This window comes from Lissotriton helveticus, chromosome 3_1, assembly GCF_964261635.1.
Source record: "Lissotriton helveticus chromosome 3_1, aLisHel1.1, whole genome shotgun sequence".
In the NCBI taxonomy this organism is placed as follows: domain Eukaryota; kingdom Metazoa; phylum Chordata; class Amphibia; order Caudata; family Salamandridae; genus Lissotriton; species Lissotriton helveticus.
In genome coordinates this window covers 181,778,859-181,806,818 of record NC_136061.1, presented here as the reverse complement: position 1 = coordinate 181,806,818, position 27,960 = coordinate 181,778,859, and the positions used below count along the sequence as shown (strand labels likewise).

The 27,960-nt window shown below is 44.1% G+C and overlaps 1 long non-coding RNA gene across 1 annotated transcript in view; it reads right to left on the bottom strand.

The window, feature by feature from the left end:
• The window catches only part of LOC144824467 (uncharacterized), a 116,123-nt gene that overhangs the window by 22,520 nt on the left and 65,643 nt on the right, over window positions 1–27,960 (bottom strand). The window contains exon 2 of the long non-coding RNA XR_013608964.1: window positions 5,117–5,185. This is a non-coding gene — a long non-coding RNA (uncharacterized LOC144824467). The remainder of the gene's footprint in view (window positions 1–5,116; window positions 5,186–27,960) is intronic.

The window sequence follows — 27,960 nt, the reverse complement described above, 5'->3', positions numbered from 1 at the left end:
ACGTAGCTCCCCACAACCCCTGACGAGACTCCACCTCTCGGCACCCCCCCCTTGAGGACAAGAAAAGGGGGGGAGGAAAAGGGGGGCGCGGGAAGCCCGCTGGCACTAACAGGCCGCCCTCTTGAGCGGCCCCCTACGGTGGCCTGGGGCAGCCACAAGAATGCGGGAGAAAAGCAAACAGGGCTTTCTAATCAGGGCCCAGCAACTCCTTCAGCCCTCACAGGCTCCCCTGTGATAAACTGAATCCTAGTAAAATAAAATCAATCAATCAAAATACTAGTAACAGCACGTAAGGGTTAAAATGGATTAAAAGGGATAAAAGGGGATGTGCCTCCTTAAGATGGCGCCCAACCACACAGGAGCCAGGCACTTCCCGAAGCGTTTACAATGAAATAATCTAGGCAGTGCAGGTGTGTCTGGGATGAGGTCGCAGACCACAAGGAAAAAGATCCTCCATTCAAGACCGAGTCATGCCATCTCCAGGCTAGTCACAGCTCTGGCTTAGAGGCAGTTATAGTTCAGAGGCGCTTCTAAACTAACAGACACGGGTGTCAAGTTTTCAGACTGCTTACATCTGACATTCGAATGCTTTACGAGTAAAAAATTGACATATGAGCAGGAAAAAGAGATCCACGTCTAAAATCCCCCTTAGTACATGAGTAGAGTTGCAGAAAAGACAGTCTTGCTATGCTCCATTTCTTTCTTTGCAAAGGAAGAGTGAGACATACCGTGAATCACTCAAATACAAGTCCTTAATGACACAAACAAAAATAAAAACAAAAAGTGCACATTTCATTTCAGATCACTATAGTGAAAAGAGCAAAACGTATTACAAAGCACATTATGTGCCCCTCTGTAGAGGACGATGCATGGTATCCATAGAAGGGAATTTGCAGAGCTTAATTTCACGTGTGTTTGTTTAAGGAAGGGTAGTTTAGAGGATAGCAATCTGCCGTGGTGACTTTAAAGTAGTTAGGAGGAGAAGATCTCACATTATGAAGTTGAGCCAATGACTGGACTGGCTTGTCAGAGACAGTTGAGCATCGCTGGAGCTGTCTAAGAGTGACAACTTGTCAGTCACAGACAGGCCAAAGGCAGCACACCTTACAGGTTCTCTGATGGGATAGAAGTAGACAACACTACGAACTCATGGTGAAGAGCTCAATAGCACAGGTAGGGTATGCTCAAGCCTGGTGCGTGACTGCACCAACCGGACTGGCACAGCCAATAGCAGGCCTCAGACCCATAAAACAAAACTGATCGGACAGAGGTTGATATGCCCATGCCACTAATAAGAAACATACAATAAATTGACTCAAACACCTAGATAACTTAACACAGACAGTCACAGTTAGTCAAGCATTCTCTAAAGTCCTGCCAGTAGCTCAGACTTCGCAGAGCACTTCCCCTGTCTCGTGCCCTTTACCCACATCTAATAGATTTGACACACTCTCTGATTTGAATGGACTCACGGGGCCTAAAGTAGTTTTAACAACTGCTACTCCTTATACTACATCTTTAATTGACAATTCTACAGTGACAACCACTGTTACCCCTCTTCAAAGACAATGGTAGTCGCAACTCACACTTTACATACGCACTACAGAACTCTTTCTGTCCTTAGCTGGAACTTAAAGGAAAGATCAATAACGAAGGCTGAGGGCATTCATTTTTAAGTTTGACCTAATTTTTCTAGAGGAGACCTGGCTCACTGTCACACCGCACTTTGAGGACTACGCCTGGTATTCAAGTCCTGCTACTCCCTCCACTCATGGCCGCGCAGCCGGTGAATTAGCTACCTGGATCAGCTTAATCCTTCAGTTAGAGGTTTCACAGGTTAAATCTAGTTCCTCTTCCTTTGAGCTTGCAACACGTTGAGGTCATTCAGAGGGGGGAGAGAGGCTCCCTTATAGACTATATGTTTGTCAGCCCTGATTTATTATCTTGGTTTTCCAAAGGAGAGATCTTGCCCACAGATTGGGGCGATCATAAGGCTTTGAGCGCCTCTTTGTTTTTACGGCTTAAGGGCCTCGCCTGCAATAGTAATAGAACCTCTATTAAGTATCACTCCTCGGATGGCTTACTACTAGTTTGGCACATGATTTTACCCAAAAGAGTCATTAGGGGCCTTACTTAAGTCAAACTTAAATAAATTCCTCTACTGCCTAGCGGAGTACTTACAGGAATTTATGGCCCCACACTATAATAGGCTAATACATACAATCAGGTGCTCCATGCTTAAGTCAATTTGTATTTCAAACACGGACCCAAGATGGCTCGACTGGGTCTGTTCCCTAGCTAATAAGAAGCTGAGGAAAGCCCTCAACGCCCACCCCAGGAATACGACCGAAATCTCTCAGGCACGCACCGAGTACAATACTGCACCCACAAAAAGGAAGAGGCAAGTATGTAATCAAGATTGGGAACTTTTGGAACACGCGTCCCAGGAAACGGACAGTACATACTTCTGGGACTTAGTAAAGTTAATTTGTTCTAGGAATTCCTCTATCAATCGCCCCCTGCAAAATAACATCTCAGACGCAGACTGGGTTACTCACTTTGCCGCTATCTACCACAATGAGGACGCACAAATTATGTCTGCTACTCTCCTCAAAAGATTGCAGAAATCTCCCCCACTCTTATTAACTTTGCAGGAAGTTGAGTCAGCCATCCACCACAGCAAGGGTGGGAAAACCCCAGGGCTAGATGGGGTACCGATGGATTTGTTGAAAAACATGCCTGAAATCTGGAGTCCCCTTTTTAAGAATACATTTAACACTTCCCTATCTACAAGTATTCCCCAGTCAGTCATGGTCTACTGCAACAATAGTACCATATTCAAAAAAGGTGACCGTATGTCGCCCAAGTCCTATCTCACTCATCAACAGCCCTATTAAAGTCATCAGTAGAGTCATTTATGACCGTTTGGTCGAATAGGCAGCTGACAAGGAAATACTCTTCCCTTTTCAATTCGGATTCTAACCAAAATTAGGAACCAATGAACAATGTCTGAATCTGGCTCTGACCATCTCTAAATATGCTAAAGTCAAGCGTTCCCCCATCTACTTAGCTTTCATGGACCTATCCACCACTTTCGACTCAGTGAACATAACCAAACTCTAGTTAATGTTGCTGGATCAAGTAATGGACCTAACCCCTTCCCCCCCTCCACCGGTGAATTTCTTGTACTGCCTGCACTCAGATCTTTCAGCTCAGGATTGTTTAAATTCCCTTGGGGCGCTTTCTTCTTTATTCCCCCTGAAGAGTGGAGTGAGGCATGGCACCAATATTATTATGGGTTAGTATTTGGTTGAACCCAGCTGCTAAACTTTGTAAGGATATTATATCTGACTGCTTGACGTTGGATAAGGCACACTCCATACCCTGGCTGGTTATATACGGAATACTCTTGGTTCCCTCTGTATATCCTGGTGGTTTACCGACCCGAGTCGTATCCCCAAAAATTCCAAGTTGGAGGTGAAAACATTATTTAAGGACTACCATGTAAACATCAGGCTGAAATACGAGTTATCCAAACCCTTGCTGTTACATTACTATAGTTTTTTATATACGGGTGATCCCCCTCTGTATCTGTCGCTCGAACTGTCAAGATGGGCACGGTCACTTCATTTCCTCTTCAGAGCAGGGACAATTTATTGGTCTATACTTTTCAAACACTTCTTAGACCCAGAGGGAACATAGTCTCCTCCTCCCCATGTGATAATCATTCTGCATAATCACTGTTGCACTTTAAGTTCTTTTGTAAATTGCACTGCCAAGCATGAAGGCACTTTCTGAGCATGGTTATTTATCATATTATTTTGATGTGTTGTTGAACCCTGAAAGTTCTTTATGCACTTATTTTATAACTGCTTTTACGTACAAACATTTTTTTTTTAAATTATGCGCGATTATAGGTATGTGTAATATTTTCATGTACTTTTATGGTCTATTAATTTTTAGACCTAATAAAGTTATGTTGAATTGAATTGAAATGACACACAGGTGTTGGGGTGGCTTTTGTCACTCCAACCCAATGGTTTTGTAGTAAAAAAATTAGAGCACAGATTTCCTTTCATACTTCTCTATAATTGAACTTCCCAAATTGAAGTATCTAGGGTAGGAGATCTATGAGAGTCAGAGTTTTTAACTGGGTCCGAATATGTCAGTATACTCCTTACTGCCGGGCTCAAAAGGGCAATAAAGAGGAAAACAAAATAAGCATTAAGGAAAAGAAAACAGGAAGTGATTGAAACATCAGTCAGAAAGGGGAAGAGGAAGTAAAGGAGGACAAGCACGAGAGACAGGATAAAAAGAGAAAAAGACTGCCTGCGCCCCGGAAAGCAGACAGAGGAAGCAGAAGGAGAAGAACGAAACGGACAAAAAGGATGGAATCTTTGTCTGCCAAGCAGAGGAAAGGTCTACCTGTTAGGCCACGTTGAGGACGGGCAGAGTAGAGCAGGAGAGGATGCAAAGAGGGGAACTGAAGACGAGGTTTGTAGTACCCAATTTCATGCGCCCAACATTGACATCTGGTCCATTTCCAGGAGTGATTGAGGATGAGGACAGACATAAAATAAGTGGGGAGAAGATGTTGATGCATGAATTGAAAATAAAATCTGAAGAGGGTTTATAAAAAGTTCTTATTAATTGAAGTCTGAGGGTAAACAAAGGTGTTTGGTGGTATGTTCATATAGCTGAAAACAGAACCAAGAGTTACAAATAACACACCTATCTAGGATTAGATTGGGGCTATTTGAAACTATAAATGAAACTCTTAAAGTTTCTGAGTTTACATGGAAAGAAACTAACCAATAGCATGTCCCTGGGTATATGGAAACTAATAGCCAGGTTGAGAAATAAACTCAAGGGACCCAGTATCATGGGACTGGATCCAAGGTGGTCTTGACCCATCCAGAATGACTAAAAGTAAAAAAGAGAAAACAAATAGAAACTAATAGCCAGGTTAGCAATAAACTCGAGTGGACAACGAAAATAGTTAAGAACAGGAAAAGAAGCTGTAAAGACCCAGCCAGCGAAACACAACATTTGAATAGGAGAACTAATGCAATAAAATAAGTAAATGAAAATAATTACAAAAAAGGGCTAGGCTTACCTGATAATTATGTTTTTTTTCCTTTTCTGAGGGACCCAGATCCAAGGTGGTCTTGCCCATCTAAAATGCCTAAAAGTAAAAAAGAGAAAACAAATAGAAAGAAGAGTTAAAACTTTAAGCCTGTCTTCTTTTTTGAATTACAACAAATACACACAAGACCTAGACTTGATAGGCACTTATAACATCCTCCTTCTATTAAGGGGATACCAATTTATGCAATTTTTATAAGTAGTCACTCCCCTCTCATTAGTTTATTGGGGTAGTCGGTATAACCCTGGATAGCGCCTCATTTAACAATCGCCCGTTCCAAGCATAGTTCAATTCAGTTGTGAGACAACACACTCATACAATTTTGTGTCAAACCGTGAGACATGGACAACAAAAAAATGTGAGTGAGAGCGAGAAGGCACCTCACGGGCGAACCACCAACGGGAACCTGGAAGGTACTCACCAGGATTGCTCTATTATCATCATTGGTGCCTTCAAGCTCGAAAGAAAGAGGAATAAAGTGTCCGACAAACACAAAAAAAATGTGTGAAGATATATGCAGTGAAAGAAAGATCAACAGTGATCTACACAGAATCCAACAACATGTAAAAACATCACACACACCAACACAGATATACAACTTTATTCTTTCTCTTGTGTTGGGTGTGGAAATTAAAAATAGTAGATGGGGTCACTAACTATCTAACCACCACTACTATACTTGCCGACATGTTTCATTGCCATTAAAAGGTTTTGGCAAATTCTTCAGGGCGTCGTGTACTTTAGAGCCACTGCATATAGACAAATTGGTCGGCACAACCTCACTCGGCCATTCCGACTCGTACCGGCCGGGGGGTATACGTCTCTTGGGGCTACAACTGCAACCCTCAATAAAAATCCTTCCCCATCAGTTTACGATTTGGTGAAAGGTGTCCGGCGTTGTATCAGCCCGTGTCTTTTTTGAATTGACAGTAACTATAAATTAGACACAGTAAAGCTATAGTAGACGAGAAGAAGTGAATAAAACTTAAATCTTAATTATGTCTCGGTGTTTAGACCTTCCATGAGAGTGAACCCACAAAACTCTGTTTCTCAGTTACTGTACTAGGTAGTCCTCAGTCTCAATCTCTCAGCTCTTCAAAGATATTCCTTAAAGTTTTTTAAAGAGCCTTTGCGTGGAAACAGGCTGGCAGAGGAGGTCAACATTTTAGTGTGACTGTACTTAGGGCCCATCGGGCCTACCGGCAAACCCTGTTTTGATGCCAGGGGGTGGGAAGGATGTTCTATCAAACAATTAATCATGGTTTGTAAAGGGCACCAACTCACCCGTGAGGATCTCAAGGCGCTGGGGCGGGGGGAGACTCTGTTGAGTGCTGGGGTCAACCCAAGAGCTAGGTCTTGAGGTCCTTCCTGAACTGGGACAGTGTGGGGGATTGCCGGAGGGGGAGGTCTTTCCAGGCCTTGGCTGTGAGGTAGGAAAAGGACTTTCCTCCCGTTCTGGTCCTGTAGATGGGTGGGACGGTGGCTAGAGGGAGTTTGGCTGATCAGAGGTGTCTTTTGGGTGCGTGGAAGGATAGGCGGTTGTTCAAGAACGTTGGTCCGATGTTATGCAGGGCCTTGTATGCATGGGTGAGGAGCTTAAAGTTAATTTTTCTTTCGAGAAGGGAGCCAATTGAGATCGCTGAGGTGTTGGGGTTGATATGGCTGCGACAGGGGGGTGTTGAGAATCAGTCTGGCTGCGGCGTTTTATACTGTCTGGAGTTTGCAAAGGAGTTTCTTGTTGATTCCAGCGTAGAGCAGATTGCTGTAGTCTAGTCTGCTACAGATGAAGGCGTGCATGATGGTTTTTCTGGATTTGGATAGGATCCATCTGAATGTCTTTCGAAGCATGCAGAGGGGGTTGAAGCAGGTAGGGGATATGGTATTGATCTGGCGTTTCATTGTGAGTTGTCCCATGTGGAGCGGGTGGAGCCCAGGATAATAACTTCTGTTTACTCAGTGTTGAGTTTCAGGCAGCTGGTCTTCATCCACGTGGCGACAGCTTTCATCCCGTCTTGGAAGTTGTGTTTGGTGATGTTGGGTCCATTGGTGAGGGAGATGATAAGCTGGGTGTTGTCGGCGTAACTGATGATGTTGAGCCCATGGTTCCTGACGATGGTTGCGAGGGGGGGGGGGCACAATCACTCTGTGAAAGAAGGAAAATCCCTTGACAAAGAAGTATCTGCTGTGCTTCAGAAGAATAATGACATTCATCACCTTCATCTTCTAGTGCTACTAGAATGTGAGGACATAATGAATGTTAATTGATCTATTCATCAGTTGGAGCCATTTCTCTTTAATCTGTGTTTACAAAGCATAAACGCATATACATATAAATGTTGATGTGGTCATATGGCACAGAAGAGTCTGTCTGGCTTATGGCCAAGCTGTTTTCAACAGGAACTATTGCGGTCAGGGTAGTTAGGTCTTTTGATTATGGTACATGAGCATGGTCAGCCAAAGATTAAACATTCAGTAACTGTTTCTCACTGAAACCCGCCGTCTATATTTTTCAATATGTAAAAATGGTTTGCATTAGAAATCTGATATTATTCTGTGGCTTTATGATGTTCTATATGCAAATAGATAAAGGGTTATGGTATGGCACGCGTGCACACACATATATGAGAAGTTAATCACAAGAATAGCTTCCTTCATTCCGAGCTGATTGCACGACAAGAGCAGATATTCCAGAACTCCTTACTTCGGCAGTGATCTAAAATAATCTAACCACTTCGACCTCTACTGAGTCATAGATCGCAAAACCTCTTAGCTTTTTCAAACAAATAACACACTTTGGATTCGTTCCCCCAATTGGAGGAAAGACAAGCTAAAATAAAAAATAAAAAACTCTGGCTACTACTCAAGATAAATCGTGCACCTTCTTTTATTTGATTCCGGCCCTGGCACTTCAAGATGAAAGCTGCCGGGTGTGGGCCTAGATTGTCCACAGAGGAGAATGCAATGAGAAGCTTTATCAACCAGTGGTCGCACGGGGCTTCCGAGAACAAGATTCTGATTAATAAATCGCTCTGAATGTGTCTGTTAATAACCGCAAAAAGTTAGGCCTACTCTTTTTATCTGCTGAGGATGTGGGTGAGAATGGGGAGAGACGAAGGACATTCCAAGCACTTTGCAGTGAAGCGTGCTGGAAGACTTTGCAGGGTTTTGATTATTTTGGAAAGCTCGTGGAGAAGTTTGGTTACTTTCTCGTGCATTCTGAACAAAAATGCCCTTTTAAGATTAAAGAAAAACGTGACAGAAAGCCAGGAACTTCAGCCAGACAGGCTCTCCCTCCAGCTGTATTCTGAAACCAAGTCACAGAGATGCCAGGACATCTGATCATACATTCGAATTTTCTAGTATGTATTATCGAAAAAAGTCTGCAGTACACACTGTTTTCATAAAGGTTACAGCATGTAATGTTGTTCTCAACAAATGAAATTCCATCATGTCTCGCGCACACAAATTAATGTTGGACTGACCCGTTTCATCTCCCTAGATGCAGTCAGTGGAATGCTAGTTCCTGGGCTTGTATTCAGAGCTCGGATTAACCCGAGCTGCCATGAGGCCTCACAAGTAAAGAAACATAGACATCATGAACAACACCCTGTCTCACAGCCTCAGCAGTATGCAGTAACAGTCTGACACTCGATTATCATAACACCGGAGTAAGTCGAAGGTAACAGACAAAATACCTCACAAACTGGTCGCATTATTTACATCCTTGAAATGATAATCTAACAAAGCTCAGGAGTCTGAAATCCTCAGGGAAGGATATGTCTGGGCTTCACTAAAGTTTTAACGTTATTTAATTCTCCCGCTGATGACAAATTTCCCATAAAAGCGCTAGTGTACATAGCAACATCACTTAAGTCTGCCTAGTTTTGAAGCATGATGCTACATTGGATGGTTGTACGAATAACAAACAGCTCAAGCATAATTAACACAAAAGCTAGTTTCAAAGACCCACCTGTCAAAGTGTCAATCAATCAACATGGTTTTATAGAACAAAGCTAATCACCCGAGAGGTTATCCAGGAGTTCGGTTCTTGCTGGGATCAGTCGAAAAGTCAGGTCTTGAGTCCCTTTCTAAATTCCGGAAGAGAGGATGATGTTCAGAGGTGAAGGGGAAGGTCGTTCCAGGACTTGGTTGGCGAGGTATAAGAATGATCGTCCTCCACTGTAGCTTTTGTGAATGTGGGCAGTGTGTGCGAGAGTGAGAGAGTCAGAGTGCAGGTGTCAGGAGGGTTGGTGGAAGTTCAGGCGATGGTTGGTGTATGCTGGTCCTTGTAGGCTTGTATTAGCATCTTGAATTGCATCTTTTCTGGATATGGAGCCAGTGGAGGCTTCTGAGGGGGAGGGAAGGTGAAATGGGTCCGTTTGGGGAAGTAGCAAATGAGTCTGGCAGGGGAGTTCTGCATCGTCTGGAGTCTCCTCAGAAGTTGGGTGGTGATTCCTGCGTAGATCGCGTTGCCGTAGTCCATCGGCTGGTGACTAGGACTTAAGAGACTGTTTCCCTGCTGCTGACAGGAAGCCATCTGAAGATTTTTTGGAGCATGCTGAGGGCGTGGAAGCAGGCAGAGGGGAATGCATTGATATGGCATTTCATGTTTTAGTTTCCTGTCCAGGTTGATGACAAGGTTGCGGCCATGGTTTGTTGATGTAGATACGAGTTAAGAGGGTCACCAGGTGTCGTTCCACAGGGAGGTGTTGTTCCCAAAAAAGCAGCACTTCTGTCTTGTCTGTGTTGAGCTTCAGGCAGTTGGTTTTCATCCATTTGGCGACACTTGGCATGTAGTTGTGGAACTTGGTCCTAGAAGTGAGAATCTTCTGAGAGGAAGGGATGAGATGCGTGTTGTCTGCATAAGATAGGATGTTGGACAGGGGCATCATGTAAGCATTGAACAGGGTGGGGCTGAGGAATGAATCTTGGGGGAAACTGCAGTTGATACTCTTAGGTCTTGTAGTGAAGGGTGGTAGAAGTATTCTCTGAGTTTGTCCTGTGAGGAAGGATGAGATTTAGTTGAGGGTGTCTTCCCAGATCCCGATGTGTTGGCGTCTATTGATGACTGTGCGGTGGGAAATGGTGTCTAACACTGCTGAGACGTCAAGGAGGATTAGGGCCACTGTTTCCCACCAGTCTAGGAGGGTTCTGATGTAGTCAGTGGCAGTGATCGGGCGGTTTTGGTGCTGTGGGTGGCACAGAAACCAGATTGGGAGGTGTCCAGCAGGTTGTTCCTCTCCGGGTGGTTGATAAATTGGAGGTTGATAGCCTTCTCGTGGATTTTGGTGTGGAAGGAAGTAGAGATAGGGGAGTAGTTCTTGAGTTCGCTGGGATCAGCGGAGGGTTTCTTGAAGAGAGGTCTGACCTCTGCGTGTTTCAGTCCGTCAGGGAATGCTGCCCTGGTGAAGGATGCAATGAGAATAGAGGTGAGTGCACCATTGATTTCCTTGTGGTGGGGGCTGGGTCCGTGGGTGCCCCAGAGTGGATGGAATTCATGATCTTGTTCTCAGTGCTTGACAGGAAGTAGCACTCTCTGACGATGCTGAAGAGTTCCTAGTTGTGGTTGGAGCTTACTTTGATGCTGTCTGCCATTGTGCCTCTTTGTGTGTCTTTAAGGCTTTGTTGGTATTTGTTGAGGGCTAACTTCTTGAAGGTGGCTCTGTCTGTGGGATTTCTGCTGGTTCGCCATCTCCTTTCCATCATTTTGCAGTTGTGTTTCATTGCCCTGAGTTCTGTAGTATACCAACTGGCTTGAGGATCTGGTGGTCCTAGCTTGCTTGATGGAGGCTACCCTGTCAGCTTAGTTGGCGATCCTGGTGGAGAAATTCTGGACAGTCTTTTGTAAATTGGTTGCAGGGTTGGGTTGGGTAGTGTTAAGGACACCTGCCCATTGGGTCTCTGTCACTTTATCCCAGCTGCAGTGGGAGGAGCTGGAGGGCCAGGTGGTGGTGCATGGGAATCAGGCGATGGTGAAGTGTACGATGGTGTGGCTACTCCAAGTGAGTTCAGTAACATGACTGTAATTGACTGTCGCTGGCAGTGAAGGTCTGGTCAAACATGTGTTCTGTGCTGTGTGTTGAGTTGGTGACCAGTTGGGTGAGGCTGATTGTGCCCTGCTTTCCGGGGGGTCAACGTAGTTCGCGTCTTTGAGGTTGTACCCAAAACATTGTGATTTTGGCCAGGAAACTCTGCATCTGCCTATAATTCCGTAAGCAATCTTTTTGGAGAGTAATTAAATTAATTTTCTGAAATCAAAGAAAATAAAGCATTTGTGAACTTGACTAAGAAATGGGAATGCTCAGCCATTAAGGAATTACCATCCTGATTTACTAATATTATGAACATTACTCAGCGGTAAAATAGTAGCAGCTGGTACGTATCCTCTCATAGGAGTTTCCAGCCCAAGACTCCCATTGGGTCATTTCAGATCTCATTCTTCTCAGCCCCATAGAGTTACAAAAACGGAGTTTGATGCATCATCTGTTATTTCTATTCTTGACGATCAGATATATTACATGATAAAGGACTCCTTTTATTTTACAAACTGAAAACTACCCACTGTTAGTCACCTACTTAAAGACATACAATACTACTCTTTTAATTAATGACTTTGTAGAAGCAACATTAAAGTCACCCTTACTAAAGAAGGTACCCTTAAACCCTTGAACCACCTTCAAGAAGTTAGCCCTCAACAAATACCAACAAAGCCTTAAAGACACACAAAGAGGCACAATGGCAGACAGCATCAAAGTAAGCTCCAACCACAACTAGGAACTCTTCAGCATCGTCAGAGAGTGCTACTTCCTGTCAACCACTGAGAACAAGATCATGAATTCCATCCACTCTGGGGCACCCACGGACCCAGCCCCCACCACAAGGAAATCAATGGTGCACTCACCTCTATTCTCATTGCATCCTTCACCAGGGCAGCATTCCCTGACGGAAACACGCAGAGGTCAGACCTCTCTTCAAGAAACCCTCCGCTGATCCCAGCGAACTCAAGACCTATTAGATGACACACAGTTCGGTTTCCGACAAGGTCATGGGACAGAAACTGCTCTGATCAAGGCCGCTGACGAAATAAGAACAATAATGGACAATGATGGACAGGCTGTTTTGATTCTGTTGGACTTATCGGCGGCTTTCGACACGGTCGATCACTCTACTCTGATCGGCCGTGTCGAGGCAATCGGTATCAAACACAAGGCCAGGGATCTCATTGCATCCTTCTTGGCCGATCGCAAACAGGCAGTTAAGCTGGGTTCATTCACCTCTCCGACGTTCATCCTCCCCTGCGGTGTCCCACAGGGTTCCTCGCTAAGTCCGACCCTCTTTAATATCTATGTTTCGGACTTAGCGAGGGTAATAAAAGCATACAACATCAACCTAACTACATATGCTGACGACACCCAGTTGGTATTATCCATACATAAAAACGGTTCCACCATAGCGGCAAATTTCAAGGACGGCATGCGGGCCATCAGCAGTTGGATGGCTTCCAATTGTCTTAAACTGAACTCTTCAAAGACCGAGGTGATGTTGTTCGGTAAGGTTCAGCCTGTTTGGTCTCCCTTGTGGTGGCCGGAGGAAATGGGCACTCCACCTGAACCGGTCAGCAAAGTCAGAAACTTAGGAGTAATATTTGATGATAAACTCCTTTTTCATCACCACGTGAACTCTGTAGTTTCATCATCATTTAACATCTTGCGAAAAATTAAGAAACTTCTGCCATATCTTTCCACCACTACAGGCAAAACCCTAATTTCAACATTGGTGTTTTCTCGCACTGATTATTGTAATGCCCTTTTCCTCAATGCGCAAGAGAAGGTCATGTCCAAACTTCAAATGATTCAGAACGCCTCAGCTAGAGTTCTACTGGGCATTCCAAAATTTACCTCTGTTTCCAATCACCGGGCTCAACTGCACTGGCTTCCGGTTAGGAGTCGTACTAAGTTCAAGTCCTTATGCATTGTGTATAAGGCAGTAAATAACATAGGACCCAAATTTCTTAGAAACTCCCTCAAGCCTCTACCAGCCCCAAGAACGCTACGCTCTAACACTGCTCACCTGATTCAAATCCCCAGAACAAGGAAAGTTAACTGGGGAGACAGAAGCTTTACCATTGCAGCTGCAAAGCTATGGAACTCTCTTCCTCTTAATATAAAATCTAGTCATACATTGATCATTTTTAGAAAGCAACTAAAGACATGGTTGTTTTCCCAATGACTTAATTAGCAACAGCAAACACAAAAATACTGCACTGGATCTCTAAAATATTGGCACTAGACCTAGCTCATAGCGCCGAGACACCCATGGGTAATTGCAGCGCTTTAAAAATTGCATAAATAAATAAATAAATACATAAATACTGATAAAGGAGTCTCAAGCCACAGTCCTCAGTCAACTTCAACAATCCTTACACTCTCATTCATATGAAGAGTGCAGCAAGGGGGAGTGCTGATATGATCATCACCCAAATTTTGCATATGTATTATTTACAGAGTGGCCTACCACTGGCAGAAGCAAAAATAGGATTCTTATAAACGTGTAGTTTCTTTATTTTCCCAAACCAAGTGACAGCCAATCAGGCTGCTGCAGAAGGGTTGGGAGAAAACTACAACAAAATCCAGAGCCAGGGATCAAATAAACAGGCTAAGAAGAACAGATGTTTTGGTTCCACATCAGAGCAGAAATATACCCTAGAAAGAACCGAATACAGGAAGCTGTGTTCTCATGACATGGGCGCTGGCCTGCTTGGGTAATGAAAATTCGTAAGTCTCCTCAAAATGGAAGGCACAAAAAGAATACAAAAAACAACGGAAGTTAGAAAAGTTATTTAAATCCCCAGTAGGTTTACAGTAAGTGACAAACTACCTGCAGAACGTCTAATATTTATCAAAAACGCATACATAAAGCTAGCAATTTATACATGCAGGTTGTAAAGGTCTCTTGAAGTAGACACAAGCAAGGTCTGCAAAAGAATACTGCGAGACTGGTCTCATTTTTTATGTGACAATCAGAAACGCCTATGAACTAATGAACGGGACTGGCTTATCCCTGGGAAATATGTTTCTGAGAAGGAAATATCCTTTACTTCGATAACCCTGTTGCTGGACTTATGCATGAATTATTATGCTATAACTGCTTTTCCAGGTATAGAATGATAGTTCAGAGGACTTTAAAGGCTCAAACAGAGATTTTGGCAACACTGTAAAATCAACTCTGAACAGACACTCAAAAGGTAAACAAAAAAATCGAGAGTAAAGCAGACCTTCCTCAGCAATGCAAACTGGTGTGTCTATCACATACCAATAAGAAGCACAGATGAGTATCATATAGAAGCAGACTGCATGTTTGAGTAACAATGCGGATCAAATGGTTTGAGTGGGAAGCAAACATCACTTTCATCCACGAGTTGAAGGAAAATGTCTCCTACGGAACTTTATCTGTGTGGGTTTCAGGGAGACATTTGCAGTTGTTTTATCTTCAAGAACGTGAAGGACCAATGCGAAGCTGATGGAAATATTGGACTTGTACAGAGTTATCTCTGGTTTACGATCTAACTGGGAAAAATAAAATTGTTCTGTATGGACATTGTGATCCTAGCCCAGTGATGGGGACTTTTGATTGGCACACCCATCCCACAGGCTGAACGATTCACTCTTCAAAACATATCAGGAAGTGCCTCACCCTAAATGATACAGGAGAGGTCTGCAAGAGTGTGGTCAGGGATGCCTTCAAAGTAGTAACGAAAGGAACACTAATTTATCAGACAGCCTGAAGTCAATGAGGGAGACTCTGTTGACAAAACCCATGCAAGAATAAACAGAGATAGAGGATAAACAGAAGGCAGCACCAGCTAGGCCATTGTGGCAGACATTTATAGCACTTAGAAGGCAGATGCAGAAAATGTAGAACAACATAGCAAACTAAGTCTTGACTCGATTAGTAATACAATAACTTGGAGGGGGAAAAAGGCAAGTAAGTTACTAGCTAGAACGCTTCCATCACAGCAAGCATTTCATTTTATACCACCGGTTAAGGAGGACCCTGAGAGGCATATTACCAACAACTAGCGATAATTATCGCTAGGTTGGCTTAGCGGCAATAATTTTATCGCCGTGTAGCGACGATTTTTATCACTTAGGAGCCTTGCTATTATCAAGGTTTATCTCCTAAGCGATAAAAATCTGCCAAAATGCATGAATATCGCTGAAAAGTCCGCGATATTCATGCATTACCGAGCAAATGCTCTTAGCCATGTTATCCACCTCCCATTGGATAACATGGCTAAGAACTGCTCAGGGCAGAAGTTAGCTTTTGGAGATATTCGCGCTTAGCGCGAATATCTCCAAAACTTGGTAATAGGAGATAGCGATGTTAGCGACTGTTTCCAGTCGCTAACATCTTGGCACGCCCACTTTGCATGTCATTAGTGATAAATTTCTCTGACATGCAAAGCGGCGCCCAAGATGGTCGCTATCTCCTACTAGCTGTCGCTAACTGGTGTTAGCGACAGCTAGGTAATAGGGAGATAATTTTATCTCCGCTTTCTTGGCTTTTAAAGCCAAAAAAGCGGAGATAAATCCCTTGATAATATGCCCCTGAGTTCTTTAAGATAACTGGAGAAGCTTCAGGCTTCCCAAGCCTTTTTCTAGAAGCTGTATACTGCAGTGCCCACAGAATCGGTAGACAAACGCAATGACCTGTTCTAAACTCTCTCATTCTGCCAAAGATCAATATCACTATTGCAGACCTGCTTGATGCACATGTCATTCAGAGAAAATGCTTAGGGCACAACCAATTTTCTTACGACCTTTGCATCCCAACTGCTAGAAATGTAGTAGTACTTGTATAGCGCACGAATCACCCATGAGGGTATCTCGGCGCTTGTACGCATACCACTGTGGAACCCTTCCTGGCTTTTCCCTGTGAAATGCCCACTCCTGGGCACCCCCAAGGTGAAGCCAGGCATCCTAGCGTTGTTGGGGCCGTTGTGGAGATTAAGCAAGCTATTGCCCAGCGTTGCAGAGTGGGGCCCATGATTAGAATAGGCACTGAGGCGAGAATTATCAGGTCTGAGGAAATTGAGCCCAAGACCTGCCAAGGCAGGAATTGAACCCTGGTCCCAGGATAGACCTCTGCATCAGGGTCTGCCGCTCTAACAATTGAGCCACACTTCTCCACATCAACCCCTCCTGACTGAAGTCATTAAAGGTTTTAACTGAAGTTGAGGAGTCACCTCCTCCATCATGCAAGCAACAGTGTGGGTTATTCCAAAATCCATAATTATCCCATATTACGTGCCTTATGCTACCCAATGGCTTTATTAAATCTGGGTATAATCAAAGAAAATCAAACCAGGTCTATTAATGGTCGCAGTAAGTGTGATAATACAAAAAGTCCTTACACCTGATAGATAATGCCAGGCTTAGGGGGGAGGAAATCAGTTCTGTCACTTTTGGATGCTGAACTAGAGTCTGACTGTCTCAATTGTGCCTTCTTGGTAGATATTCTCAGGTCCTTCACTTTGGGTCATGCCGTGCAGGATGGATCTTACCGAATCAGGGTAAAGAGGGCTGCTGCGCTTATCTGATATTGTTGACCTAGCGCCTTATTAATTTTAATAGCAGGGGGCATGAGTTAGGTGCTTCCACTACGCTGCTTATTAATCTTCTTTAGCTGCAATCGCAGGGGCACGATTGAGGTGCTCGCACTGCGTGCTCATTTAAACTTTGTTCTTTCTGCGCTTTACTGTTCCTGGCATTGGCTCTGCTGCTGTGAGAGAGCAGGGGGGCACAACCTCAGGCGCTACGCAGTGTATGTTTTTAGATCACGTGTACTTTCACCTGTTTCCCACTCGCCGGTCCACCCCGAGCTCTGCTCGTTGTTGTGGAGGGAGTTTCTTGCTCTACCTGTCCTCACTTCCGGCGGATGGAGGGAGCGGTCTAGTTTCCTACCGCCGCCTCCCCTCTTAAACGCTGGACGCTGGCCGGCTGCAGACCTACCGAATCAGGGTAAAGAGTGCTGCTGCGCTTATCTGATATTGTTGACCTAGCGGCTTATTAATTTTAATAGCAGGGGGCACGAGTTAGGTGCTTCCACTGCGCTGCTTATTAATCTTCTTAAGCTGCAATCGCAGGGGCACGATTGAGGTGCTCGCACTGCGTGCTCATTTTAACTTTGTTCTTTCTGCGCTTTACTGTTCCTGGCATTGGCGCTCCTGCTGTGAGAGAGCAGGGGGGCACGACCTCAGGCGCTACGCAGTGTTGTTTTTAGATCACGTGCACTTTCACCTGTTTCCCACTCCCCGGTCCACCCCGAGCTCTGCTCGTTGTTGTGGAGGGAGTTTCTTGCTCTACCTGTCCTCACTTCCGGCGGATGGAGGGAGCAGTCTAGTTTCCTACCGCCACCTCCCCTCTTAAACCGATGTGTTGGCTGACGCGTGCAGCGGACGCGCGCAGCGGGCACGACAATGGCGCGCCGAAGTCGCGCCAAAGTCCAGCCCGTCTGCGCCCATCGCGACGGTCTGGGACTAGGGGCTATGCCCCCTGTCACTACCGCCCCCGGTTCCTCTCTCACTTATTCTAGAGAGGCTCTTCTCAACCTTCGGTTCTCACACTGTTCGTACAACAAACCTCTGAACTGTGCGGTGGCCCCCATCACCTGCCCTGATTGTTACCTTTCCCTCTCCTCCCTCCCCTCCTTAACGAATACAGCTGCTCGTACCTCCCCTTCATTCCTACCTAGGCCTATACATATAGATCCCCCCCAAGTTTGTACGTTTATTAGCCTCAACTGTAGGTCATTAGTTAAACATAAGAGAGATATCTTTGATCTCCTTATTGCATCGCAACCAGTGGCCCTGTTTCTCACTGAGACCTGGCTAAAAGATTACTCCGGCCCGGACATTGCATCCGCCCTCCCTGATAACTACACGTACACAGGAAAGAATCGAGTGGGGAAAGAGGGAGGAGGGATAGCTATCACTTTTAACCGACTCTACTCCTGTAAATGGGAGGACATTGATATACCTAATTGTGAAGCGGGCCACTTTAAACTTTTATTGTCCCCTAACTTCACCTTTTCAGGGATGCTCATTTATCGCCCCCCTGGCCCAGCTAGTTCTTGGGCCATCACCCTCCCCGAGTACATAGCACCTTTACTTCTAACCTCCACTAATTTCTCCATCATTGGTGATCTGAACTTACACTTCAATGACCCTTCTTGTCCTACTAGTGCCAACCTCCTTCAGGATCTTACAGCTCTCAACATCACTCTACATAACTCTGGTCCCACCCACAAGGCAGGGAACCTTTTGGACCCCATCTTGTCAAACTTGGAATCCATTACATTCAAATCGTCCTTACCCATTCTATGGTCAGACCATTATATGGTTACCTTTTCTGTAACCATTGGCCAATCTTCCTCCATCCCCCCGATGGAATTTAGGCCCACCAGAGTTTGGAAAAATGTAGACCCCATTAAATTCAATTTCTGTCTCGAGAATACCATGCCTTTCGCCGAAGTCATCAGCACTGAAGCAGAAGCTGCTATTCAGAGCTGGCTTACTCGACCCGCCAACATATGCTTACCTCAACGTCAGCAAAAGCATAATCTACATCATCCTCCTGCGCCCTGGTTTACAGATGCTCTGAAAAAAGAAAAAACTATCTGTAAAAACCTGGAGCGCAGGTGGCCCGTACACTATGACTTATGCTCTAAGCAAATTTACAAGACTGCCCTAACCAACTATCACCTACTCTGTAAAACTGCCAAAAAGAATTATGTTAACCTAACCATACTTGAGGCACAAAATCGCCCTAAGGCACTTTTCAAGGTAGTACAAGAACTTTCGGGCGCGTCATGCCTTCCCAAATCGCCTTGTCTAGATGCCTTACAATGTAACTCTTTGGCTGCATTTTTCATCTCTAAAATCGACGTCATCTACACTGACTTTGAAACACCTACTACCCCCCCTCAATCACCTGACCCAGCTGTTTCTTGTAATCCTGAAACTTTGACGGATTTGCACTTCATACCTGCACAACAGAATAGCTTCCCTAACGCACCAGACCCGGTGATCTTCTGCGAACCCAATGTCCCAGAAGAGAATAACCTCTCACCTGTACAGCAGATCTGTACCTGGGATCTCCTCACCACCTCCACACTTCATGATACCATCAGCAATATTAAATCTGGTTCCCCACTTGATCCACTTCCCCCTTATATTCAAAAAATCCTGAACCCTTCTTCTTTTAAGCTGATTTTGGATTTGCTTAACTCTTCCCTCAGAGAATCGAAGGTACCCTCTGCTTGGAAACATGCAATGATTGTACCTATACTAAAAAAGGCTAATGCTGATCCCAATAATCCATCCAATTTCCGTCCCATCTCTCTCCTCCCTATCTTTTCCAAAATATTGGAAAAACACATTAATTCACAACTCACCCGGTTTATTGAATCAAGAAACATTCTTCATCCATCACAATCAGGCTTCAGATCCGGTTTCTCGACTGAATCTACTCTGTTGGGGGTTTCAGAAACCATCCGTCGCCGAGTGGATGGGGGGGAAAACGTGGCACTCATCTGCTTGACTTGAGTGCCGCATTTGACACGGTTTCCCACCCCATCCTTATTAATGCCCTTAAACCATCTGGCATTACCGGCTCTGCCCTCAACTGGTTGGTCAGTTTTCTTACAGACCGTACTTTTCAAGTATTCTCCCCCTCCTCTGCTTCTCAAACTTATAAATCGGCATATGGTGTCCCCCATGGCTCCATCTTGAGCCCTTTACTTTTTAATTTATATGTTAGATCCTTGGCCACGATCGCGGAACAAGCTGGGCTAACTATTTTTTCATATGCCGATGACAAGCAGATCATCTATTCCCTCACGACGGGATCTCACTCCACCCCCTCTTCCCTTTGCGTAGGGCTTAATAACATTGCCACGTGGATGCACGCAAATAAACTTAAGTTGAACGGGGGGAAAACTGAGCTCCTCCTGTTTGGCCAGAACACTACCCAAATGGGTACCCTCCCTATTCCCTCTAAAACAGCTCGTAACCTTGGCATCATCTTTGATGAACAGCTCTCTATGAAACACCACGTGGTCAAAACCTCCTCCACTTGCATTACTATCATCAAATGGCTCCGAAAGATCATCTGGATGCTGCCCCTAGACACACAGAAAACCGTAGTCCATGCTTTAATTACCTCTAGACTGGACTACGGTAATATTCTTCTCCTGGGGGCAAGTAAAGAGGTAACCCGGAAACTTCAGACAGTGCAGAATATGGCGGTTCGGCTGCTCTGTAATCTTCCCAATAAATCCCCCACTTCTAACTCCCTTCGTAACTTGCATTGGCTCCGCATTGAAAGCCGTACGAAATTCAAGGCACTTTGCCTTATGCACAGAATCAATGCAGGCCGGGCCCCACCTTATCTCAGTGCGTTGGTTCATCACTATTGTCCTGCCCGTACCCTTCGTTCTTCCAACCAGAATAGGTTTCAGGTCCCCAGAGTAAAAAGAGCAAGAATGGGTGGCCGCTCGTTTTTCTATCTGGCCCCCTCCCTCTGGAACTCTCTTCCCCAGGCCCTGCGTACTGAATCTTGTTACCGTAAGTTCCGCAAAGAGATAAAAACCTGGTTATTTAACCAATAGTCGACCTCCTTATTTTTCAGTCTCTTTTCTCTTTAATTTTGGTTTAGCGCCGGGAAACCTTCGGGTAGCTGTGCGCTTTATAAACTTAAATATCATAATAATCTTGCCTAACTACAAGGGAATCTTGGCAAAGATTCGAATGACGATTAGTGGACAGGTTGCCTCTATACTCGAAGTGGTATGAGGCAGGGTTGTCTCCTCTTCCCTACTTTTTGCACTGATGACAGAACGATTCCTTCGGACAGTTAGGCGAAGATCAGTTATTGGGGGAAATTGCTTTGGGGCCTGATACTTTTAATGTTACTGCCTTTGATGGTGTCATTTTGAACACACTAACTGACCCAGAATGAACTCTAACAGAAATATTGGCAGAACAGGGATGATTTTAAGATGCAGTGGGTTTACAGATCATTCTGTATATGTCCTAAGGTCTGATCACGGGCTGTTACTACGCCTCAGGGAATGCACTCCTTTCTGTTGGAACACAGCTGAGGTTCACTATTTGAGAATTCGAATGTTCCCAATTATGCAACACTGTGCCTGAGAATTTTTTCGCTCTTCTGTGAACTGAAAAGACCAGGATCTTGGAATACCTGGCCTAGGTGGGTATGATTGCAGCTTTGAAAATCATGATCTTACCAAAGATATTGTACATGTGTCAGGTCCAACCGCTCCACTTAGGAAGGAGCGATATTAATCAGTTACAGGGCTTTCACGCTACCTTTATCCGTGCTGGTGCAAAACCCAGATCTGTCTGAGACAATGCTCGGGGCACCTGAAACAGGAGTGACCTGGCCAGCTACACTGCTATCAAGTGTCCCATCTGCAATATTCCTAGTTGACTGGTGTAGTGGATAATTAAACAAATGGAGGAGAAACCACTAAGGATACTAAATACCTGTGTAGTTATTACGGTATTGAGGTGCATGCCCTGCGACCCAATCTGGGACAATCCTTTGTCCTTAGAAGACCCCTCACTCACCAACCTAGTTGGTGACATGCTTCATCATCGGGGTCCCACCCGGACGGCCGAATGCCATCCAGGTGTGCTGCGACACCTGATTACAGTGGAGCTGGTTATTCTTGTTTTATATGTGATATGAATAGAAAAGTGTGGTTAAAAGTTGTCTCAACACTACCCACTCGAAGACTTTATTCTGGAGTGGTTGGACAACCAGTAAAAATATATATACAATTATATTTACATGTGGCACCTTTGCCTGATTAGGTAGGCTGTGGTGTCGAAAAAAGACGTAAAGAAAGTTAAAAGGGGAGGTCTACATGTTTCAACCTTCGAGTGAATGTAGAGGTTTTCATCAGGACCAGTGTATCTTAGGCTGGGTGGTCTACACACGCTAAGGTGTATCCTGCTCTCGCCTAATAGTATGTGTGAAATCACAAACAGGTGATTTCCAAAAAATGTTGTTCTCCGTGTAGTTCCGATTAAAAACTGGAAGCACGCTGATTTAGGGCTTCATTAACTCCCCCGACCCTGCTTTATTGTGCAACCACCATTTGTGGCTTCAGGAAATCAGCCTGATTAGCCGAGCAGTGATTCGGTCGGGAGCTCCGTGTCTCCGAATCGCTGCTAGGCTAATCAGCCTGATTTCCTGAAGCCACAAATGGTGGTTGCACGCATACTATTAGGCGAGGGCAGGATACACCTTAGCGTAGTGGATAAACTGAAAAATTGCTGTGTTTTATACTACTCCTTAGGAGAAGTTCCCTGAGCCCAGAGGTAACAGCGGGGAAGAAATCTATATTTCACTGGTTACTCGAGCCCTGTTAGTTGTTCTGGTTCATGTGACCCATAGGAGAAGAACAACTACCTACCAATCAACATTTACACTGCTATTTGGTAGCGCAGCTCTTATCTCTGATACAGCTAGGGAACATTTTGGTGCATGGGAGGATGGTGTTTCCAGTCGAGAGACCTCTTCCACAAAGGAACCATCACATCACTTCAATAGGTGAAAAAAGAGTTTGCTCTTCCAGAGATGGAGGGATTTTACTACTTGCAGCTACACCACTGAGTACTAAAGCCTGAGGTGAAAGACGGGCAACAAGACAGTCTACCACATTCAAGAGGTATTTACAGATGCTGTGTTCCACTAGACAATTAGTGCCCAAAATATATCAGATTCTGTGTTTATAGCAATCAGAATTTAAATTCTCATCCCAACTACAATGACTGGGTATATCGCTGAACCCTGATCAAAGGAATAAAGCCGTTCTGAGGGCAAATAATTTTGTTAGGCATGTTTAAGGAAGGGAAACGATATACAAGATATTATATAGGTGACATTACATGTCTGTTAAACTTCAAGTCTTTCACACCAGAATATTAGAGAGGGTGTAGAGAGGTGGGCCGTCCTACACACATTAATTGTAGCTGCCCGTGACTGGCTAAGTATTGGACCTAAATTCCGCATGGAATTCAGATGACAAGTGGTAATAGTACCTTGTCCAGAAATCATCTTATTAGGTCGCTCAGCTCAAAGCATTTATCCCCTGCATTCTCACAGGCAAGAATAATTCTTCCTTATTATTAGTGTTAACAGCTTTTTGGGGCAGGAACCAAACGCCCACTCTAGTCCTTTGGGCGCAGAGGTTATAGGCGTTAATGGTGAAAGACAAATTGTCCTGAGTCTTGTACTTGGACCAAGTGTTTTGCAGAGTATGGGGCTCGGTGCTCTCTACCTTGACAAAGACTATAGATGTCTGATCTATTCACAAACAACTGAGGGTGCCTGGTCTTCTGGGCAGACCCCTTAGAGACACCTGGATCGGTTGAGACCTTAAATGCTATTTGTTGAGGACAGTTGAGGTATGAAAGGGGTTTACATTGGCTTTGTAGGGGATGTTTACCGGGAACTTAAGGGGCACAGTTAAGAGGGTTTATTAAGGTATTCACAGGTTGAGATACTAGCATTATGTTGCAGGCTCCTCCTTTACTTCTTTACGAAAAGTCAATAGAAAACAAATTAGACCTAAAAATAGTGACAAGGTAATTAGTTACAGGATAATAAAATCCTTGACCCATTTGTCCAGGCAAAGGTCATCAGAGAAACTGGAGGGCTATATGTTATTCTGCGCCTCTCGGAGGGATTACTCCTACCCCCATCACCCAAGCCAAGAACCTCGGTTTCATCACTGACCGAAAACTTGACATGACAGCCCAAGTCAATGCTGTCACTACCTCATGCGTTCACATCCTGAGACACATATCTCACCTCAATGGTGTGGATGTTGCCATCATTTGTGAAATGGTGCATAATTAAGCTGAAGCTTTTCCTTTGCTACATGAAATATATGTAGCTACAGTTGTTGTAGGGATTTGCAACGGCAGCCTGCAAGAGCATTTTTTCAACACTCATACCTTTTCATTACACATTGGGTGGCAGAATTCGACTATTTTAGCACTTGAGATGGAGTTCACAGCAAACCTATGCATGGTTGAGTTTGAGAGAGAGTTTTCAGAGAACAGGGCCTGTATTACAGATACAGAGCATTGTTCCTGTTTGCGACCTGTGCATCTTACAGGTGTGCTGGGAGCAAACAGGGATAGTGCACCCTGTTATACTTAATGTGCTGCCCTCAAGGCAGCAGGGAACATGTGCCTGCTCTGTGGGCAGTGCATTTAGTGAAATACAAAGAGGCTGTTTATAAGTATAGAAATACTGTGTTGCACAATGCAGGCGGCATACTGCCTCAATTTAAACAATGGAGAGAAATCCTCTTGCAGGCAGGTGAAGCTATTGACTGCACCTGCCTACAGGGCATTGTCCAGGGGTTCGTTGGTAGCCCTATGGCACCCTCCAAAAGCCTGGCTTAAGGAGGCACACACACTGCCCACTTTTATTGAAGCCGGGCCTGCTGGAAATTATGAGGGTTGGGCCTGACGAGTATAAACATCAGCTTTTACTTTCAAATAACTCTCCATATGCTATGTATCACTGTTTGGAAGACAATATAATGTATATCTAGTGCTTGTAGGCTACCTCCAGAATTGACAAAAATTTGGCAAACTATGGCCCACCCGAATGCCAGATAAAAATTCCTGGATCCGGGTCTGCTGACATTTTAGACATCTAAGGGCCATATGCATCAAGCCTTTTGTGATTCGCAAAGGCCGAAATTCGCAGAATTTCGGCCTTTGCAAATCGCAAACGGCCTTATTGCATGTTTTGGGATGTATGAAACATTCCCAAAATAAGGAATTGCAAACTTGTGCGATTCCTTATTTTACCATAGCATTTAGGGAATCGCAATTTTGCGATTCCTTAAATGCTATGTATGTAGCATTTTTGGCTTGCGAATTTTGGTTAAGAATTCACAAATTACCACCAACTTGTAGTTGATGGTAACTTGCGAATTCTTCCAAAAATGCACAATTTGGCATTTTTAAAGGTGGCATGTGATGCACACACATGCCCATAGGGTATGTATGTGCGCCATATGCACACACATGTACTTTTCAGGGGTGCAGCAGGGTGTCTTTGAGACACCCCTGCACCCTTGCAATAATTCTCAAATTGCGATTAGCAAATTGCAAATTCGCAATTTGAGAATTATTTTGCATTCATTCCTATGGGCCTCCTGGCCCATAGGAATGCATTGGAAAATATTCCTTAATTGCGAATTCGCAAAATGCGAATTCACAAATAAGGAAGCTTAAGGAATCGCAAATAAAAAGCGATTTTTTTCATACATACCATTTTGCAATTCCTAAATAGCGATTCCTTAAAATTCGCTATTTAGGAAATGCAAAATAGTTTGGTGATACATATGGCCCTAAGTGATTTAATGAACACTGAAGGCCTGGAGAAGCTGGTAATGCAAATCTCTGGTCTGTTGTGTGATTTCAACTCCTAATAAAAACTCACAAAGTACTGTTATGAAACACAGCTTTCGAAGGAGAGCAGCACGGTAAGTCACATTTTCACACCGTCTCTTGCCAAGGAAAGGGAGGGATTTCCGGGAGATGTTAGACAATGCCAACAAAATGCCAACAATTGAATAGCCAGCTTTAAAAGCTAAACACCCTCCAAAACCAATAGAGGACCCATGGGAAGTGACAGGAAAGCACACTTCCTCGTGGATAATGCTGCTAGAATAACCACCAAAACTTGGCAGTAGCAAAGACATTTTTGGAAGCAGCCTTTAATTTTATAATCAAGATGCTGCATTTCCGAGTCCACTAGGATATAGAGATCCAATCACCCTTGTAAATGCCGACTGATAACTATCACTGATCTAAAAGAACATAACTGAGATACTTTTTCAGTGACAGCAGCAGTCAGTCAGTCAATTATCTTCATTCGATTATTAAAAATCATAAAAGAGCGAGCAATAATAGATGACAACATTTCATCAAGACACATAGTAATATAGATCAATATTTTGTTAAAAAAACCCTAAAATCACATTATACCAAATAAGTTATACATTAATGTTTAAAAAGAGTAAAATCGATAAAATATAAAAGGTAAACGTTAGTCTGGGACAAGGTGCCTAATTCTAGAACGATGCTTATTTGTACGTACGCCTGCAACCAAAAAACTAGCAACATGAAATGCTACTTTTAAGTTCGGAAGAAGTTGCAGGAACATCATAGCTGGTTTTACCTGTGTAAAACCCAAATTGCACAGTATAGGCAGCAAATATTTTTTCCTAATCTCTTTATAATGGCCGCAGAACAAGATAAAGTGAGTCGTGTCCTGGATGGAAAAGTAATCTCAATCACATGGTTCAGCATTTTGAGGTCTAATCCACTTTTTAAAATTACCCAGAATGAAGGGAATCAGGTCAAGATGAAATCTCGTTAGAAGGAAACGGTGGTATGGTTTATTTACCAAAGAAAGATATGGTTCCATACCTGGGACAGATCTTAACGTGCAATGTTTCCTAACCGTAGATTTATTTAACTCTGTGGCTTCCCTCTCCAAAACATAATGATTTATCAGGAGATTTTTAACTATTTTTATGTCTTCCTGAGTTATCAAATGTGGAGAAGAAAAAAGTTCGGCTCGGCCAACTAAAGTTAACTGCGTCTGAACGTATTTTAACCATGGAATATTATGTGCTCTATCCAGGGCTAAATAGTCTTTAAGGATGTTATGATTTAAAGTAAGCTCCTGGTTGAGCCAAACTTTCAACCATCCAATAACTGGGGCTAATTTTAAAATGTCGGTGATATAGCCCAGTCCAAGCTCTGTATGTACTATATATGTGGAAGTCGATTGAGGGACAGAAAGCAGGGTTCTCAAGAATTTATTTTCTACTTTCTGGATTTTATCATATTCATGATTTGTGTACCCCCAAATAACAGAGCCGTATTGAGCAACCGACAAACATTTAGCTTTGTAGACCTTTATAATGCTTTCCATGGGACGGGCTCCAAGTTTTTTAGCAAAACCAAGCAACCCAGCAGCCGCTCTTGCTACAGCGTTGCTTTTAGCCAAAAGCTGGGGGCCCCACGTGCCCTTTTCATCAAAGGTCACTCCTAGGTAAGGAAAGGATGGGACTCTCCTAACCTCTTTCCCAGCACAGAAAAAAGTTTTTGTCTTTCTTTTCCTGCCTGCGGCTCCTGCTATCATTACGTGGGATTTTTCTACATTGGTTTTCATGTCGAACGAGGACATGAAATCCCCAAAGGATAAAAGGAGTTTATTTAATGCCACTCCAGAGCGTGCTAAGAGGACAGCATCATCCGCGTAGAGGAGGACAGGTATCTTTATCTCACCTGCACGCGGGATGTCAGTATGGGAATCTGCCAGGACTGCCTCAAGGTCATTTATATAAAGAGTAAAGAGGAGGGGGGCAAGGATACATCCTTGCCTAACCCCCCTCTCTGACTTAAAGTGACAAGTACATCTTCCTTCCCTAGTCACTCTGACCGAGGTCTTAAGGTCTCTATGTAGCTCCGCCAGATACCCCACCAAGGGAGCATCAATGCCCATGGACAAAAGGACCCCCCACAGCTTAGCCCTGTTAACCAGGTCAAAAGCTGAGGAGAGGTCCATAAAGGCCATGTACAGAGAGCCCCCCTTGGCAATTACATATTTATTTACGATCAGTTCTAGATTTAAACACTGATCTAGAGTTCCTCTTTTGGCTCTAACACCATATTGTGCATTTGATAA